The 16,893-nt window shown below is 42.1% G+C and overlaps 1 pseudogene; it reads left to right on the top strand.

The window, feature by feature from the left end:
* LOC118357876 (hexokinase-2-like) overlaps positions 1–16,893 on the top strand; it is a 53,320-nt pseudogene that overhangs the window by 23,370 nt on the left and 13,057 nt on the right.

Raw genomic sequence — 16,893 nt, 5'->3', positions numbered from 1 at the left:
ATGACTTGACCCACTACTACTATCCTGTAGTGCCTTTAAAAAATACATATCAACTCACATTGATGTATATTTAAAAAAAAAATATATATATATATGCCATTTAGCTGACGCTTTTATCCAAAGCGACTTACAGTCATGTGTGCATACATTCTACGTATATTTATAGATAAACTTTACCTGACGTGTCTCACTCTGTGTGAGAGTTGTTTAAAGCATATCTCAGGGGCCAAATGATTTCATACACAGAGTATGACAACAAACAGAGCACCAAACACTTATCGGAGCTATCTCAACACATGCTAGATGTGGACAATAGATATGCCTCTTCTCCAACTCCTGAAATCGACAAAGAGAGACTGCTACACCAATCCGAATTTGACAATATTTCCACCAAACAAACGGCGCAGCTTCTGTTTAAGTCGAGGCAAAAATTCTATGAACACGGAGAGAAAGCTGGCAAGTTGTTATCGCACCTACTTCGACAATCTGCTGCTAGCAGCACCATACCAGAAATATGTGTTGCAGCTGATTTAACTTCTACCAATCCCAAAGAAATCAACAATCAATATAAGCAATTCTATTCTGCTCTTTACTCGTTACAGGCTCTTCCTGACACATCTCGAATGCATGCATTTTCAGACAATCTGGACATCCCCTGTCTCAATTCAGATGAACAAACCAACATGGATGCCTCAATAAGTGATGATGAAGCTACTCTGGCAATCCAGTCCATGCAGAGCTGTGAAGTCCCTGGGCCTGATGGCTTCCCTATTGAATTTTATAAATCATTCTCCTCTTAATTATTCCCTATTCTCAGCTCAATGTACAATGAAATCCTTTCTAGTCAGAAACTGCCAAAGACACTTACCCAGGCGACTATTTTGGTTTTGCTGAAAAAAGACAAGAATCCCCTAGACTGTGGCTCGTACCTCCCTATAATCTTTTTGTGCTGCAGTTATACAATTCTCACTACGATCCTCTCGTGCCTTTTAGAGACAGTGATGCTTAATATAATTACTCTGACCAAACCGGATTTCTCTCAGGTAGGCAATCATTTTATAGTATGCACCGGCTATTTATTGTTTTTTATTCTGCCCTCTCAAGTCTACAGCCAGAGGTTGTCATCTCTCTTGATGCTGAAAAGGCTTCCGACCGGGTTGAGTGGGAATTTCTATTTACAGTACCAGAGAGATTTGGTTTTGGCCTGTCATTCCTTTCCTGGATTAAGATTTTATACTCTTCCCCAGTGGCTTCTGTTCGCACCAACAATGTTACCTCCAGCTACTTCCCTCTTCACAGGGGGGCCAGGCAGGGTTGCTGTTTATCCCTTTTCCTATTTGATATGTCTATTGAGCCTCTTGCTATCGCTCTGCGGGCGGAGGAGAGGATTAAGGGAATATTGAGGGGCAACATGACTCACAAGGTGTCCTTATATGCAGACAATCTTCTTTTACACATCTCTAACCCTGTGAAGTCTATACCCTATCTCTTGGACATGCTACAAGGTTTTGGGGCATTTTCTGGTTATAAGTTAACAGAAGGAATTGGGTATGTCAATTTCCCATTTATGGTGGAGCATCAGGTCTTTACTTATTTGGGGATAAAGGTCACACACTCATTTAAGGCTCTGTTTAAACATAACTTCAAAACACTCCTGGAGTGCACTAAGCAGGATTTCATAAGGTGGTCGTCTCTTCCCATTTCATTAACAGGTTGCATTCATTATGTTAAGGTGACTACTACCTAGGTTTTTGTACTTATTCTAAATGATCCCCATTTTTCTGCCAATGTCGATGTTCAAAAAACTGGACAGGTACATTTTCAACTTAATTTGGAATAAGTCAAATCCACCAATGAGAAGGGTATATCTAGGGAGACATAAGCCCACAGGTGGGCTGGGCCTTCCCAAATTTTTACAGTACTACTGGTCAGCAAATATATCTAAATGTGTTTATTGGGTTTCTACATTTCAAAACAAGAATGACCCAACTTGGGCCGTCATGGAGTTACAGTCAAGCCTTCCAACTTCTCCGGTCTCGCTCCTGTACACCCCAATGTCCGTGAATCTTGGCGCCCATGTTTTGATTCCCATTGTTAAGAACTCCCTTAAAATCTTGTCCCAATTCCGAAATCACTTTAGCCTTAAACAAGCAAGCGGCGTCTCCCCATTAACATCTAATCATATCTTCCCAGCGTCACAGATTGACACGGCATTCCAGTGCTGGCATAGGAACAGTCTGGTGGGTTTTTTTGTGACCTATTTGTTGATAATACATTTGTCTCATTTGATACTCTGACGGTTTACCATAATATTCCCAATACCCACTTTTTTAGATACTTGCAAACTCGCAGCTTTGCCAAAAAACATTTCCCTTCATTTCCACTCGAGCCTACTAAGTGTCCAGTCGAGAGATGCTTAGATTTTAACCCTTATCTGAAGGGCACAATCTCCAGATTATACGACATAATACAGAACATTAATCTGCCTTCCTTTGCAATACAAAATCTGCATGGGAGCAAGACGTAGGTGGCGAGCGACCCAATGATATATGGCAACAAAGTATTGAGCGTATCCACACTAAAGGTTGACCGATGAATCGGAATGGCCGATTTAATTAGGGCCGATTTCAAGTTTTCATAACAATCGGAAATCGGTATTTTTGGGCGCCGATGTGCCGATTTTATTTATATATATATATATATTTTTTTTTACACCTTTATTTAACGAGGCAAGTCAGTTAAGAACACATTCTTATTTTCAATGACTGCCTAGGAACGGTGGGTTAACTGCCTCGGTCAGGGGCAGAACGACAGATTTTCACTTTGTCAGCTCGGGGGATCCAATCTTGCAACCTTACAGTTAACTAGTCCAACGCAATAACAACCTGCCTCTCTCTCGTTGCATTCCACAAGGAGACTGCCTGTTACGCGAATGCAGTAAGCCAAGGTAAGTTGCTAGCTAGCATTAAACTTATCTTATAAAAAACAATCAAACATAATCACTAGTTAACTACACATGGTTGATGATATTACTAGATATTATCTAGCATGTCCTGCATTGCATATAATCTGACAGAAGCAGGCGCGTAAACATTCACTCAAACAGCATTTTCGTGCGTTTTCCCAGCAGCTCTTCGCTGTGCGTCAAGCATTGCGCAGTTTATGACTTCGGGCCTATCAACTCCCGAGATGAGGCTGGTGTAACTGAAGTGAAATGGCTAGCTAGTTACCGCACGCTAATCAAATAAAATAAAATGTATTTATATAGCCCCTCGTACATCAGCTGATATCTCAAAGTGCTGTACAGAAACCCAGCCTAAAACCCCAAACAGCAAGCAATGCAGGTGTTGGCTAGGAAAAACTCCCTAGAAAGGCCAAAACCTAGAAAGAAACCTAGAGAGGAACCAGGCTATGAGGGGTGGCCAGTCCTCTTCTGGCTGTGCCGGGTGGAGATTATAAGGTGTATATATACAGTTGAAGTCGGGAGTCTACAGTACATACACCTTAGCCAAATACATTTAACCTCAGTTTTTCACAATTCCTGACATTTATTCCTAGTAAAAATTCCCTGTCTTAGGTCAGGTAGGATCACCACTTTATTTAAAAAATGTGAAATGTCAGAATAATAGTAGAGAGAATGATTTATTTCAGCTTTTATTCAAGCTTCCCACAATAAGTTGGGTGAGTTTTGGCCCATTCCTCCTGACAGAGCTGATGTAACTGAGTCAGGTTTGTTGGCCTCCTTGCTCGCACATGCTTTTTCAGTTCTGCCCACAAATGTTCTGTAGGATTGAGGTCAGGGCTTTGTGATGGCCACTCCAATACCTTGACTATGTTGTCCTTAAGCCATTTTGCCACAACTTTGGAAGGATTCTTGGGGTCGTGGAAGGCTACCCGAAACGTTTGACCCAAGTTAAACAATTTAAAGGCAATGCGACCAAATATTAATTGAGTGTATGTAAACTTTTGAACCACTGGGAATGTGATGAAAGAAATAAAAGCTGAAATAAATAATTCTCTCTACTATTATTCTGACATTTCACATTTTTAAAATGAAGTGGTGATCTTAACTGACCTAATAGGGGGAATTTTTGCACGGGTTAAATGTCAGGAATTGTGGAAACTGAGTTTAAATGCATTTGGCCGAGGTGTATGTAAACCTCCGACTTCAACTGTACTTGTACATTGGTTAGGGGGAAAAAGTACATTTAGGTGTATTTATCACTATATGTTTTGCCAACTGTACAACGTTTCTACCGGTAGCTTGCTAAGTTAACATTATCACCTAACAGTACCACGGCAAATGTGTCCCTCTTCTTGACAGGCAGAACCCACAAAAGGGTGGAAGTTACATAAACCACTCATACTTGTCAGGTATAGTTCACTTTTTTTTATATCACTCAAATGTCCAATACATTTTGGCCAATGTTGAAACTATTGTGAGGCTACTATACGTATCTGAAATTAAATGCTAAATAGATGTTTACTGATCATGAAAAACATGCACTTATTTGCTGTATAACTCTGATAGAGCTATTGTTTTGTTGTTTTGCATGCAATAATATGACGTTTGTAGGTCTTGACTATACTCTTCAAGAGGTGATGATATTACAGCCTAATAGTTTATTTAACTATCCCTTGAAAACGGCACGCAGTTGTCAATGTTTTTAGCTGAGCTGTGGGTGTCCTTGCCCCCTAGAAGGCAAATCAAATAATTTTATTGAAAACCGTTGTTTTTGCGGATGTATTTTTTTATTGTTTTATTATTATTATCATTTTTTTAAAGAAATTCGCTGGCCAAAAGGGGGTGATACCATCACGCACTACATGACCAAATATATGTGGACACCTGTTTGTCAAACATCTAGATGGTCCCCTCTTTGCTGCTATAACAGCCTCCACTCTTCTGGGAAGGCTTTCCATTAGATGTTGGAACATTGCTACAGGGACTTGCTTCCATTCAGCCACAAGAGCATTTGTGAGGTCAGGCACTGATGTTGGGAGATTAGGCCTGGCTTGCAGTCTGTGTTCCAATTTATTTTATTTACCTTTATTTAACTAGGCAAGTCAGTTAAGAACAAATTCTTATTTTCAACGACGGCCTAGGAACAGTGGGTTAACTGCCTGTTCAGGGGCAGAACAACAGATTTGTACCTTGTCAGCTCGGGGATATGAACTTGCAACCTTTCGGTTACTAGTCTAACGCTCTAAACACTAGGCTACCCTGTCGCAATTCATCCCAAAGGTGTTCGATGGGGTTGAGGTCTGGGTGCAGGCCAGTCAAGTTCTTCCACACGATCTCGACAAACCTTTTTTGTATGGACCTCGCTTTGTGCACGGAGGCATTGTCAGTTTGGCCTTCCCCAAACTGTTGTCACAAAGATAGAAGCACAGAATTGTCGAGAGTGTCATTATATGCTGTAGAGTTAAGATTTCCCTTCACTGGAAGAAAGGGGCCTCGCCTGACCATGACAAACCACCCTAGACCATTATTCCTCCTCCACCAAACTTTACAATTCTCAATTTGCATTGGGGCAGGTAGCGTTCTCCATTAGACTGCCAGATGGTGAAGCATGATTCATCATTCCCGAGAACGCGTTTCTACTGCCCCAGAGTCCAATGGCGGCGAGCTTTACACCTCTCCAGCCGACGCTTGTGTGCGGCTGCTCGGCCATGGAAACCCATTTCATGAAGCTTCCGACGAACAGTTATTGTGCTGACGTTGCTTGCTGAGGCAGTTTGATTTCGGTAGTGAGTGTTGCAACTGAGGACAGATGATTTTTTTGACCCGCTTCAGCACTCAGCGGTCAATTTCTTTGAGCTTGTATGGCCTACCACTTCACGGCTCAGCCGTTGTTACTCCTAGATGTTTCCACTTCACAATAACAGCACTTACAGTTTACCTGGGCCGCTCTAGCAGGGCTGAAATTTGACATACTAACTTGTTGGAAAGGTGGCATCCTATGATGGGGCCACGTTGAAAGTCACTGATCCCTTCAGTAAGGCCATTCTTCTGTCAATGTTTGTCTATGGAGATTGCATGGCGGTGGCTCGATTTTTGTACACTTGTCAACAACGGGTGTAGCTGAAATAGCCGAATCCACTAATTTGAAGGGGTGTCCACATACATTTGTACATATAGTAGATTTCACAATGTTTAATGAGTACATCATCACAATAGGACAAAGGTTGAGATCTCCCAACCCTATGGCACACTTCCAATGTTTTGAGTGAGGTACAAGGTACTGAGCCCTTAATCGATACAGTCCACACACAGGCCTAATCAATAGGACTCAATGTTCTTGCTCCCAATATTCTCACTCCGTATGTTCTTGCCATATACAAATCCCCTATGAATTTATTTGGACAGTCAACTTTCTCCGTCATCATTATTCAGGATTCATTCATGATTTTCCATAATCATTGTAGTAGAGGTCGACCAATTATGATTTTTCAATACCGATACCGATTATTGGAGGACCAAAAAAGCCGATACCGATTAATCGGCCGATTCTTTTAAATTATTTATTTGTAACAATGACAATTACAACAATACTGAATGAACACTTATTTGAACTTAATATAATACATCAATAAAATCAATTTAGTCTCAAGTAAATAATGAAACATGTTCAATTTGGTTTAAATAATGCAAAAACAAAGTGTTGGAGAAGAAAGTAAAAGTGCAATATGTGTTATGTAAGAAAGCTAACGTTTCAGTTCCTTGCTCAGAACATGAGAACATATGAAAGCTGGTGGTTCCTTTTAACATGAGTCTTCAATATTCCCAGGTAAAAAGTTTTAGGTTGTAGTTATTATAGGAATTATAGGACTATTTCTCTCTATACCATTTGTATTTCATTAACCTTTGACTATTGGATGTTCTCATAGGCACTTTAGTATTGCCAGGGTAACAGTATAGCTTCCGTCCCTCTCCTCGCTCCTCCCTGGGCTCGAACCAGCAACACAACGACAACAGCCACCATCGAAGCAGCGTTACTCATGCAGAGCAAGGGGAACAACCACTAGAAGGCTCAGAGCGAGTGACTTTTGAAACTCTATTAGCGCGCGCTAACTCGCTAGCCATTTCACTTCGGTTACACCAGCCTCATCTCGGGAGTTGATAGGCTTGAAGTCATAAACAGCGCAATGCTCTGTCTTTGTGAGACACAGAGTAGGTGAATGGATGATCACCGCATGTGTGGTTCCCACTGTGAAACATGGAAGAGGAGGTGTGATGGTGACACTGTCTGATTTATTTAGAATACAAGGCACACGTAACCTGCTTGGCTACCACAGCATTCTGCAGCGATATGCCATCCTATCTGGTTTGTGCTTCGTGGGACTATCATTTGCTTTTCAACAGGACAATGACCCAAAACACACCTCCAAGCTGTGTAAGGGCTATTTGACCAAGAAGGAAAGTGATGGAGTACTGCATCATATAACCTGGCCTCCACAATCACCTGACCTCAACCAATTGAGATGGTTTGGGATGAGTTGGACCGTAGAGTGATGGAAAGGCAGCCAAAAATATGTGGGAACTCCTTCAAGACGGTTGGAAAAACATTCCAGGTGATGCTGGGTGAGAGAATACCAAGCGTGTGCAAAGCTGTCATACTTTCAAGAATACAAAATGTATTTTGATTTGTTTAACCCTTTTTTGTTTACTACATGATTCCATGTGTTATTTCATAGTTTTGATGTGTTTACTATTATTCTAAAATGTAGAAAGTAGTAAAAATAAAGAAAGTCCTTGAATGAGTAGGTGTGACCGTTGAAACGTGTCTGTAAGTTTAGTACATTTATAAACCTAGAAGTGTGGTTGTTGAGGGAAGGTGAACCTATATGCAGGCTGGAAATGAAAAACTATTTACATCATCAGATTAGTCATACATTCTCAATATACAAATTATTTCATTTAAAACACTATTTGAAAAAGAAACACCCAGCATCTCGTGTTTATTGTTCAACAAAACAAATATTTATTTCGCTGATCATCCCAAAAATGTAGCTGGCACAAATTACAGCAGGGATACTCTGTTGTAACCAAGCCTGAAGGGCCAGATGGAGTACTGTTAGTTTCCAGATTTGAGAGAATCCTTGAATTACAGTATGGAGCCGAGCTCAAGACTAGTGTAATGTAGGGCTCACCTGGGCCTGGAAAGAGGTGTCTAAAATAACCCAGGACAGAAAGAGATAGAAGGGGGGCCCTTTTGAGGCCTTGAATGCCGCATAGCGTGATGAGGCCTTCGTAAGTAAGAAGTACAGTATGACCATGTTGTCTGTTGCTGCCGCCCAGGCACTGGCACCAATGCCTGCTACATGGAGGAGATGCGTCACCTGGAGCTGGTGGAAGGGGACGAGGGGAGGATGTGTGTTAACATGGAGTGGGGGGCATTTGGGGACGATGGCGCTCTGGATGATCTTCGTACAGACTTCGACCAGGAGATCGACGCCGGCTCCCTCAACCCCGGCAAACAGCTGTGAGTGACAGACAGATAACTGGCCCGCCCTCTACTTCTACTATATTGTCTATTACACTAGTCCTCTCTGTCTGTTGCCCAATCCCACCTGGAAAAGATATCAACCTCCAGCTGCTATATAGATCTGGCTTTGTGTTGAAAGTGTAATTTTCAGCTTGTTGTTAAGTATCACCCTCAGAATTTACTCACAGCTAGCCAGGTGTTGTTGTAAATGTGTGACAGCCTGCTGTGTGTGTGTGTAGGTTTGAGAAGATGATCAGTGGGATGTACATGGGCGAGCTGGTGCGTCTGATCCTAGTAAAGATGGCAAAGGAGGACATGGTGTTTCAGGGTCACACCACCCCTGACCTCATCACCAATGGACAACTCCAGACCAGCTTTGTCTCTGCCATCGAGAATGACAAGTTAGTAGTTTTTGTGTGTGTACGATATGTGGGCCTATCTTGATATAACTTGGTTCATGATGATGATGATAATAGGTAGTAAATGTAATTCATACAAATACCAAATTGAATGTTATACTTTATAAGCTGGTATGTAACTGAGGTGGTACTATTTTCCTGACAGAGACAAGGAGGGTCTGGTGAGTGCAGAGAAGATGCTGAGGGGGCTGGGCCTGGACCCCTCTGTGGAGGACTGCGTGGCCACTCGGAGGGTGTGTCAGGTGGTGTCGACCCGAGCCGCCCACCTGTGTGCTGCCACCCTGGCTGCTGTGTTAAGACAGATCAGAGACAACAAGGCTGCAGAGAGGCTGAGGACAACAATAGGAGTGGACGGCTCTGTCTACAAGAACCACCCACAGTGAGTGTGTGGGGGGGGGTGCGCGAGTGTGTGGGGTTGCGTGTGTGTGAGTGAGTGCTTGCATATGTATTAGTGCGTGTGTGTATCTCCGTGTGTGAGCATGGAGATACTGTACTCTGGGGTTATCTCTAACATAGTTGGGGTCAATGATGCTGCCATTGCAGCTCCCTTAAATTCAGAATAGAACAGATGAAGTGTTGCACTTGACATGGCACTCTGATAATCTACTCTGAAGCACTACTCACTGAAGTATAGAAGACATACTCTCATTGCTATTAGAATTAACTCAACTAGACTGCACAGTGTAATTACAGTGGAACTGATCTTAAAGCTCCCATGCAGTCTTTAATTATTATTTTTAAGTCATCACTGTATGTCTAATACATCACTCTGTGTTTATTTAATAAAAATAACTCCAAATTATATGTTTTATTATGTTTTTCCTTGAGCCCAGGGCCTAAAAAATGCTTGGTCCACCAACCACTGTGGTAGGAAGATAAAAGATTTATTACCTTCCAAAAATGTTTTTGTTGTTGCTAAAATTTCACCAACAAACAGACAAAACGGATGAACATGCTTTGTAAAGCTTCTAAAACAATAATACATTTATTACTAGTAAGGTAGCCTGGCGGGTAGGAGTATTGGGCCACTAACCCGAAAGGTTGCTGGATCGTATCGCCGACATGTCTGTAAATGTAATTCTGACCCTGAGCAAGGCACTTAACCCCCAATAACAACTGCTCCCAGGGCGCCAAATATGTCGATTAAGGCAACCCCCATCACCACTCTTGATTCAGCCACCGGCACTACTCAAGAACATTCAGAGACTTGTCCCGAAGCCACTCCTGCATTGTCTTGGCTGTGTGCTTAGTGTTGTTGTCCTGTTGGAAGGTGAACCTTCGCCCAAGTCTGAGGTCTTGAGCACTCTGGAGCAGGTTTTGATCAAGGATCTCTTTGTACTTTGCGCCGTTCATCTTTCCCTCTATCCTTACTAGTCTCCCTGCCACTGCAAAACATCCCCCTTTTTATACCTGTGCACAGCGCTTCTAAAAATGAAGCTTTCACTTAGCCCTTCACGTGTACACAGCCCCCAGCCAGGCAGTGTTGCAGTGCGAGGTAGGATAGGTTAAGTAGGATTCGTAGTTCTTTGACTTAGTACAATTTAATTTACCAGCTATGAAAGAAAACAGCAGAAATTCTTTGAAAACAGCTACTGTAGAATTCGTTTTGCTATAAATGTGATCATACTTGACTATTTTTATTGTTAAATGCTTGCACTGTGGAGCCCTGACCCCCCGCCAACGTGGCTGGTGAAATAGACAACTTACCCTCCAATGCCAAAATGTACTCACATTTGGCGGGTGTTAATTTTAAATCCTGCCTTAAGCTTTTGGCCATTGAAATGCTCAGTCTGATCGTGTGGACATTAGGACACAAATTTGAAGATATTTACATTTACAAGCCCTGATTGGCTGATTGGATAGTCTAATCCTGAATGCTGATTGGTTAAAACCACATTCCAGCCGGTGTCTATTCCTGAAGTTGCCACAGATGCCTATTTACTCTTTATTATTTTGGTCAGGCCAGGGTGTGACATGGGTGATTTATGTGTCTTGTCTTGTCTAGGGGTGTATTAGATTTATGGGGTTGTGTGTAGAATAGTATTCTAGGTAAGTCTATGGTTGCCTAGAGTGGTTCTCAATCAGAGGCAGGTGTTTATCGTTGTCTCTGATTGGGAACCATATTTAGGCAGCCATATTCTTTGAGTATTTCGTGGGTGATTGTTCCTGTCTCTGTGTTTTGCACCAGTTAGGACTGTTTTCGGTTTTCCACGTTTTCTTGTTTTGTATAAGTATATTGTTCACGTTATCATCTTTATTAAAGATGTTTATAAATAACCACACTGCACTTTGGTCCTCCACTCCTTCACCAGAAAACCGTAACAATTAAATGTCAGGAATTGTGAAAAACTGATTTTAAATGTATCTGGCTAAGGTGTATGTAAACTTCTGACTTCAACTGTATATCCATAAAAAGATTCCAGCTAATTCATTATCTAGACTGGCTGAGAAATGCTGCCTACCTGTCTGTCTCGTCCAAACTCCTGACAAGTTCATTACTATGGGACAGCAGGAGTTCGAATTTCAATATTGAAACAATGTTGCAAATGTCTGAGGGACAGACAGAAAATCTCTGCTGTTGAAAACAGAAAGCTCCACTCCATCCTGTCAAACGCCTTCTCAGCATCCAGTGAAGCCAGCAGGACAGGGGTCTTCTGTGCGTTTACTTGATCAATAATATCAAAAAGACTGCGAATGTTATCAGAAGAGTATCTGTCTCTAATAAATCCAGTTTGGTCCGCTTTTATTATTTTGGGAAGAAGAGTGTTTAGTCTTTTGGCGAGCAATTTGGTAATTATTTTATAGTCGAAATCCAACAAGCTTATGGGCCGGAAGGACGAGCAGGATAGGGGGTCCTTGTCCTTTTTGAGCAACACTGTAATGTGAGCTGTGTGCATTGAGTCTGGGAGAACCTCCAGCATTGGCATGAAGATAGGGCTGAGCTGGGGCCAAAAAGCTTTTTAGAACTCTCTGGGGAATCCATCTGGGCCTGGGGACTTATTAGGTGGCATGGAGGTAATTGCCTCCAGGATCTCCTCAGGAGTGAAGGGGGAGTTTAGATCTTCTTGGTCGGTCTCTGATAGTTTAGGTAGCGAGATTCCTTCTAGGAAAGAGTGGAGTTCTGCCTCCGTGTGTTTTCTCTCAGAGGTGTATAGTTTGCAGTAAAAATCATGAAAAGTTCAATTGATCTTTTTTGGGTCATATGTGACCTCGTCCTCTGCTGTTCGGATAGCCATGATTGTACGCTCTGACTGCTCCTTTTTTAATTGGTAAGCAAGCAATCTACTGGGCCTATTACTATACTCATGGTATTTCTGTTTAGTAACAAAAACTTTTTTTTTATCTCCCGAGTGTAGTCCAAATTTAGTTTGGCTTTGGCTGCTTTAAGATGACTCCAGGAGGTGCTGTCAGGATTGTTTATGTATTTTTTCACAGCATTCCAGCTCCCTCTCAAGATCTAGCCTGTGTGCTTCCATTGCTTTTTTCTTAGAGGAAGCATATGCAATTAGATTACCTCTTAGTGTGGCTTTAGCAGCGTCCCACATTGTGGCAGGAGAAACAGGAGAATCTTTGTTGTCTTGTGTGTAGTTGTCTATCCATGTAGTTACCAATGTATGGAACGCTTCGTTTGATAGCATGGAGGTGTTGAATTTCCAGCTCTTTGACCTCGGGATGTTTTTGCAGAGGTCAAAGCGGAGGTGGACAAAGGCGTGATCTGAAAGTGCTATGGGTCCGATTGTACATGTGGCTGAATTTATGAAACTCTTTGGGATAAAAATGTAATCTATACGGGAGTAGGTGTTATGGACATTAGAATAGTATGTATAGTCCATAGATGAGCTATTAGTCTCTCTCCAGATATCTATCAGTCCCATCTCTTTAGTAAGAGTTCAAAATCTTTGCAGATCTAGGATTTGTGGTGGGGACTTGAGATGATTTGTCTAGGGTTGGGTTAAGGGTACAATTAAAATCTCCACACCAAAGGAAACACAATGCTCATTGAACAGGGTTATAATTTTTGACATGAAGGCAGGAGTATCTGTGTTAGGGGCGTATATGTTTAAGATAGTAATTGGTTGACCATATAGTGACCCAGTTATCAAAATAAATCTCCCCTACGGATCAGATATGTTTTTGTCAATTATGAATGGAACATTTTTATGGATAAGTATGGCTGTGCCTCTACTGTTTGATTTGAAAGATGAGAAATACACCTGTCCCACCCAAGCTCTGCGGAGTTTGGCATATTCAGTATCACAGAGTTGTGTCTCTTGTAATATCGCGATGTCTGCTTTTTCCTTTTTTAGAGCACATAGTATCTTTTTCCGTTTTATTGCATGACCTAGACCATGGCAGTTCCATGTCAATAGATTTAAGGTACTAGTCATCGTCATCGAACAGTAATCGAACTTTAGTGCAAGTCATCGCTGGGTAAAAGTGGATAGTAGTTACAGCTGCGTTCACATAAAAGGAAAATAAATGGAGTACATAAAATAACAATCTCTGAACACCCCAGCCGAGTTCCCAAACAACTCGACACATCCCGTTGGATCTATCTGAAACGTTTTGCCTCTTCGGGAGTTTTGAAGTGTCGCAAGGCTCCTTGGTGAAGAATCCTGAGCTCGTTTGGGTATTTGAATCCCCTGAAGATGCCTCAGTCAATTGAGTATTTCTTCACTTCGTCAAATTCTCGGCTGACAGGTCCTGGTGTAAAGTGAGTTTGACGTTTCCCACTTGGTTTGGTGTTGTTTTTCGCCGCCTGTAGGACTCGTTCCTTGACGGTGAATCTCAGGAAACGTATGGTGATTGGGCGCGGTGGTTGTCTGGCTGCTGGTGGGGGCCTCAGTGCTCGGTGAGCTCTCTCGAGTTCTATGGGCCTGTCGGTGGACAGGTGGAGCCACTCGGGAAGTTTGTCTTGCAGGTAGCGGATCAGTGGCATGTTTCCCTCTTCTTTTTCACCCAGATTGAATAGAACACAATTATTCATTCGTCCCCTGTTTTCCAGGTCCTCTGTTTTCTCTTCCAGATGCTCTATTTTCTTTCTATTCGCCCCTCTGCCTCGTCCAGGCGCTCCGCGTTTATGGTTATCTTGTTGTTGATGTCAGGCAAAGCGTTTTCCAGGATTGTCACCTTGCCCCCTATCGCACTGAGCTGAGAGTTAATGGCATCTAATTTAGTGTTTAGTTCTGTACGTTGGGATCTCAACTCAGAAAGGATGTCTTCGACAGAGTGCGAGGTTGGGCCTCGGGGGGAGCGGGTCCTCTTGCTCCTGGCTAAATGGCGCTAGCTTTTTCTGAAGCTAGCTTCTTCTTGGAGGCTTTTTCCGTCGCTAATGCTCGAGTCCGGGTAAAAATGTCACCTGTAGTGTCGCCTTTTGTAGCCGCCATGACTTTTTTTACTAAAGCTAAATGAGTTTGAACTTGGAGTGGAGGTAAGATTAGGAATTGGAAACTACTTGTGCAGAGCTCTTAGTTCATGCGGCCAACTCTTCAAGGGTCACGTGATCCCCCGTGAGGTGTTGTTTTAACTGTTTTTTTATTTATTTTATCTGATTTTACTGCTAGCTTGAATTACCTGAGGTGGAGGAGAGTTCCATGTAGTCATGGCTCTATATAATACTGTGTGTTTCCTAGCCTCTGTTCTGGACTTGGGAACTGTGAAAAGACCCCTGGTGGCATGTTTTGTGGGGTATGCATGGGTGTCTGAGCTGTGTGTTAGCTGTTTGAACAGTGCTTTCAACATGTCAATCTCTCCTCTACTTTGAGCCAGGAGAGATTGACATGCAAGTTCTTGATATAAGCCCTATGTTTACATTTAAGGGCCGGTCGTGCTGCTCTGTTCTGGGCCAACTGTAATTTTCCTATGTGGTCATGACTCAAAAAATGAAATGCTATTGCACATTGTCAAGTTTTATATGAATAAATTCCAACTCAACTTGATACTCAAACAATCTACACCTCCCTGAGTTTCACAGCACTCTGAGCATGAGTCATATAAGGTACTGTATGGAATTTTTTACCCTATATATATTAAAGACGAGTGAGGAAGTATACTTCCACTCTGATTCCAAAGAGGCTCGAATGCACTTCAGCTCCAGTCGTTTCAGGACATTAAAAATGAAATGCTATGGACATTGTCGAGTTTCATTTGAATGAATTCCAACTCAACTTGACAACAATCTACACCTCCCTGAGTTTCAATCTACACCTCCCTGAGAGCATGACTACTCAGAGCAAATCTCCTAGAATAGACTTAACTAAATTACACAGTGGATGAGGGAAATTACAATGGAGTTGACCCTTACATCTCAAGTGCCAGTTAAAATTACAAGACCAAGTAGGAAATGGCTTATACATACAGTACCAGTTAAAAGTTTGGACACACCTACTCATTCAAGGGTTTTTCTTTATTTTACTATTTTCTACATTGTAGAATAATAGGGAAGACATCAAAACAATTAACTAACACATGGAATCATGTAGTAACCAAAACAATGTTAAACAAATCACAATATATTTTAGATGAAGTTGGTGCCTCTTCTTGTTCGGGCGGCGTTTGGCGGGCGGCGTCACTGGCCTTCTAGCCATCGCCGATCCACTTTTCATTTTCCATTTGTTTTGTATTTGTTTTACACACCTGGTTTCAATTCCCCAATTACATGTTCATTATTTAACCCTCTGTTTTCCCCATGTTTTTTGTGCGTGAATACTTTATTGTAAGTTCGGTCCGATGATTGTGGGCCTGGTATTACTTAATGTATTTGGAAATTGAGTAAAGTTCCTTGTGTTACTCATCTCTACTGTCCTGCGCCTGACTCCTCTGCACCAGCTACACCCAGATCCTTACAAGATGTTAGATTCAAAGTAGCCACCCTTTGCCTTGATGACAGCTTTGCACACTCTTGGCATTCTCTCAACCAGCTTCAAAAATATAATATATAATAATAATATATGCCATTTAGCTGACGCTTTTATCCAAAGCGACTTACAGTCATGTGTGCATACATTATACGTATGGGTGGTCCCGGGAATCGAACCCACTACCCTGGCGTTACAAGCGCCATGCTCTACCAACTGAGCCACAGAAGGACCACAGCTTCACCTGGAATGCTTTTCCAACAGGAGTTCCCACATATGCTGTGCACTTGTTGGCTGCTTTTTCTTCAGTTTGCAGTCCAACTCATCCCAAACCATTTCAATTGGGTTCAGGTTGGGTGATCTGATGCAGCACTCCATCACTCCTTCTTGGTCAAATAGCCTTTACACAGCCTGGAGCAGTGTTGGGTCATTGTCCTGTTGAAAAACAAATGATCGTGCCACTAAGCGCAAACCAGATGGGATGGCATATCGCTGCAGAATGCTGTGGTAGCCATGCTGGTTAAGTGTGCCTTGAATTCTAAATAAATCACTGACAGTGTCACTAGCAAAGAACCCCCACACCACCACACCTCCTCCTCCATGCTTCATGGTGGGAACCACACATGCGGCGATCAACGTTCACCTACTCTGTGTCTCACAAACACAGGGCGGTTGGAACCCAAATTCTCAAATTTGGACTTGTCAGACCAAAGGACAGATTTCCACTGGTCTAATGTCGTTTGCTCATCTTGGCCCAAACAAGTCTCTTCGTATTATTGGTGTCCTTTAGGAGTGGTTTCTTTGCAGCAATTTTGAGCTGATTCACACAGTCTACTCTGAACAATTTGTTTGTTTTATCCATTTTAGAATAAGGCTATAACGTAACAAAATGTGGAAAAAGTCAAGGGGTCTGAATACTTTCCGAAGGCACTGTATATACAGTACCAGTCAAAAGTTTGGACACACCTACTCATTCAAGGGTTTTTCTTTATTTGTACTATTTTCTACAATGTGTAATATCAGTGAGGACATAAACTATGAAATAACACATATGGAATCATGTTGTAACCAAAACATTGTTCAACAAATCAAAATATATTTTATATTTGAGATTCTTCAAAGTAGCCA

Source organism: Oncorhynchus keta, chromosome 25 (genome assembly GCF_023373465.1).
Source record: "Oncorhynchus keta strain PuntledgeMale-10-30-2019 chromosome 25, Oket_V2, whole genome shotgun sequence".
Lineage (NCBI taxonomy): Eukaryota > Metazoa > Chordata > Actinopteri > Salmoniformes > Salmonidae > Oncorhynchus > Oncorhynchus keta.
Note: the sequence above shows the minus strand (reverse complement) of the source record. Positions and strands in the feature narration are given on the sequence as shown.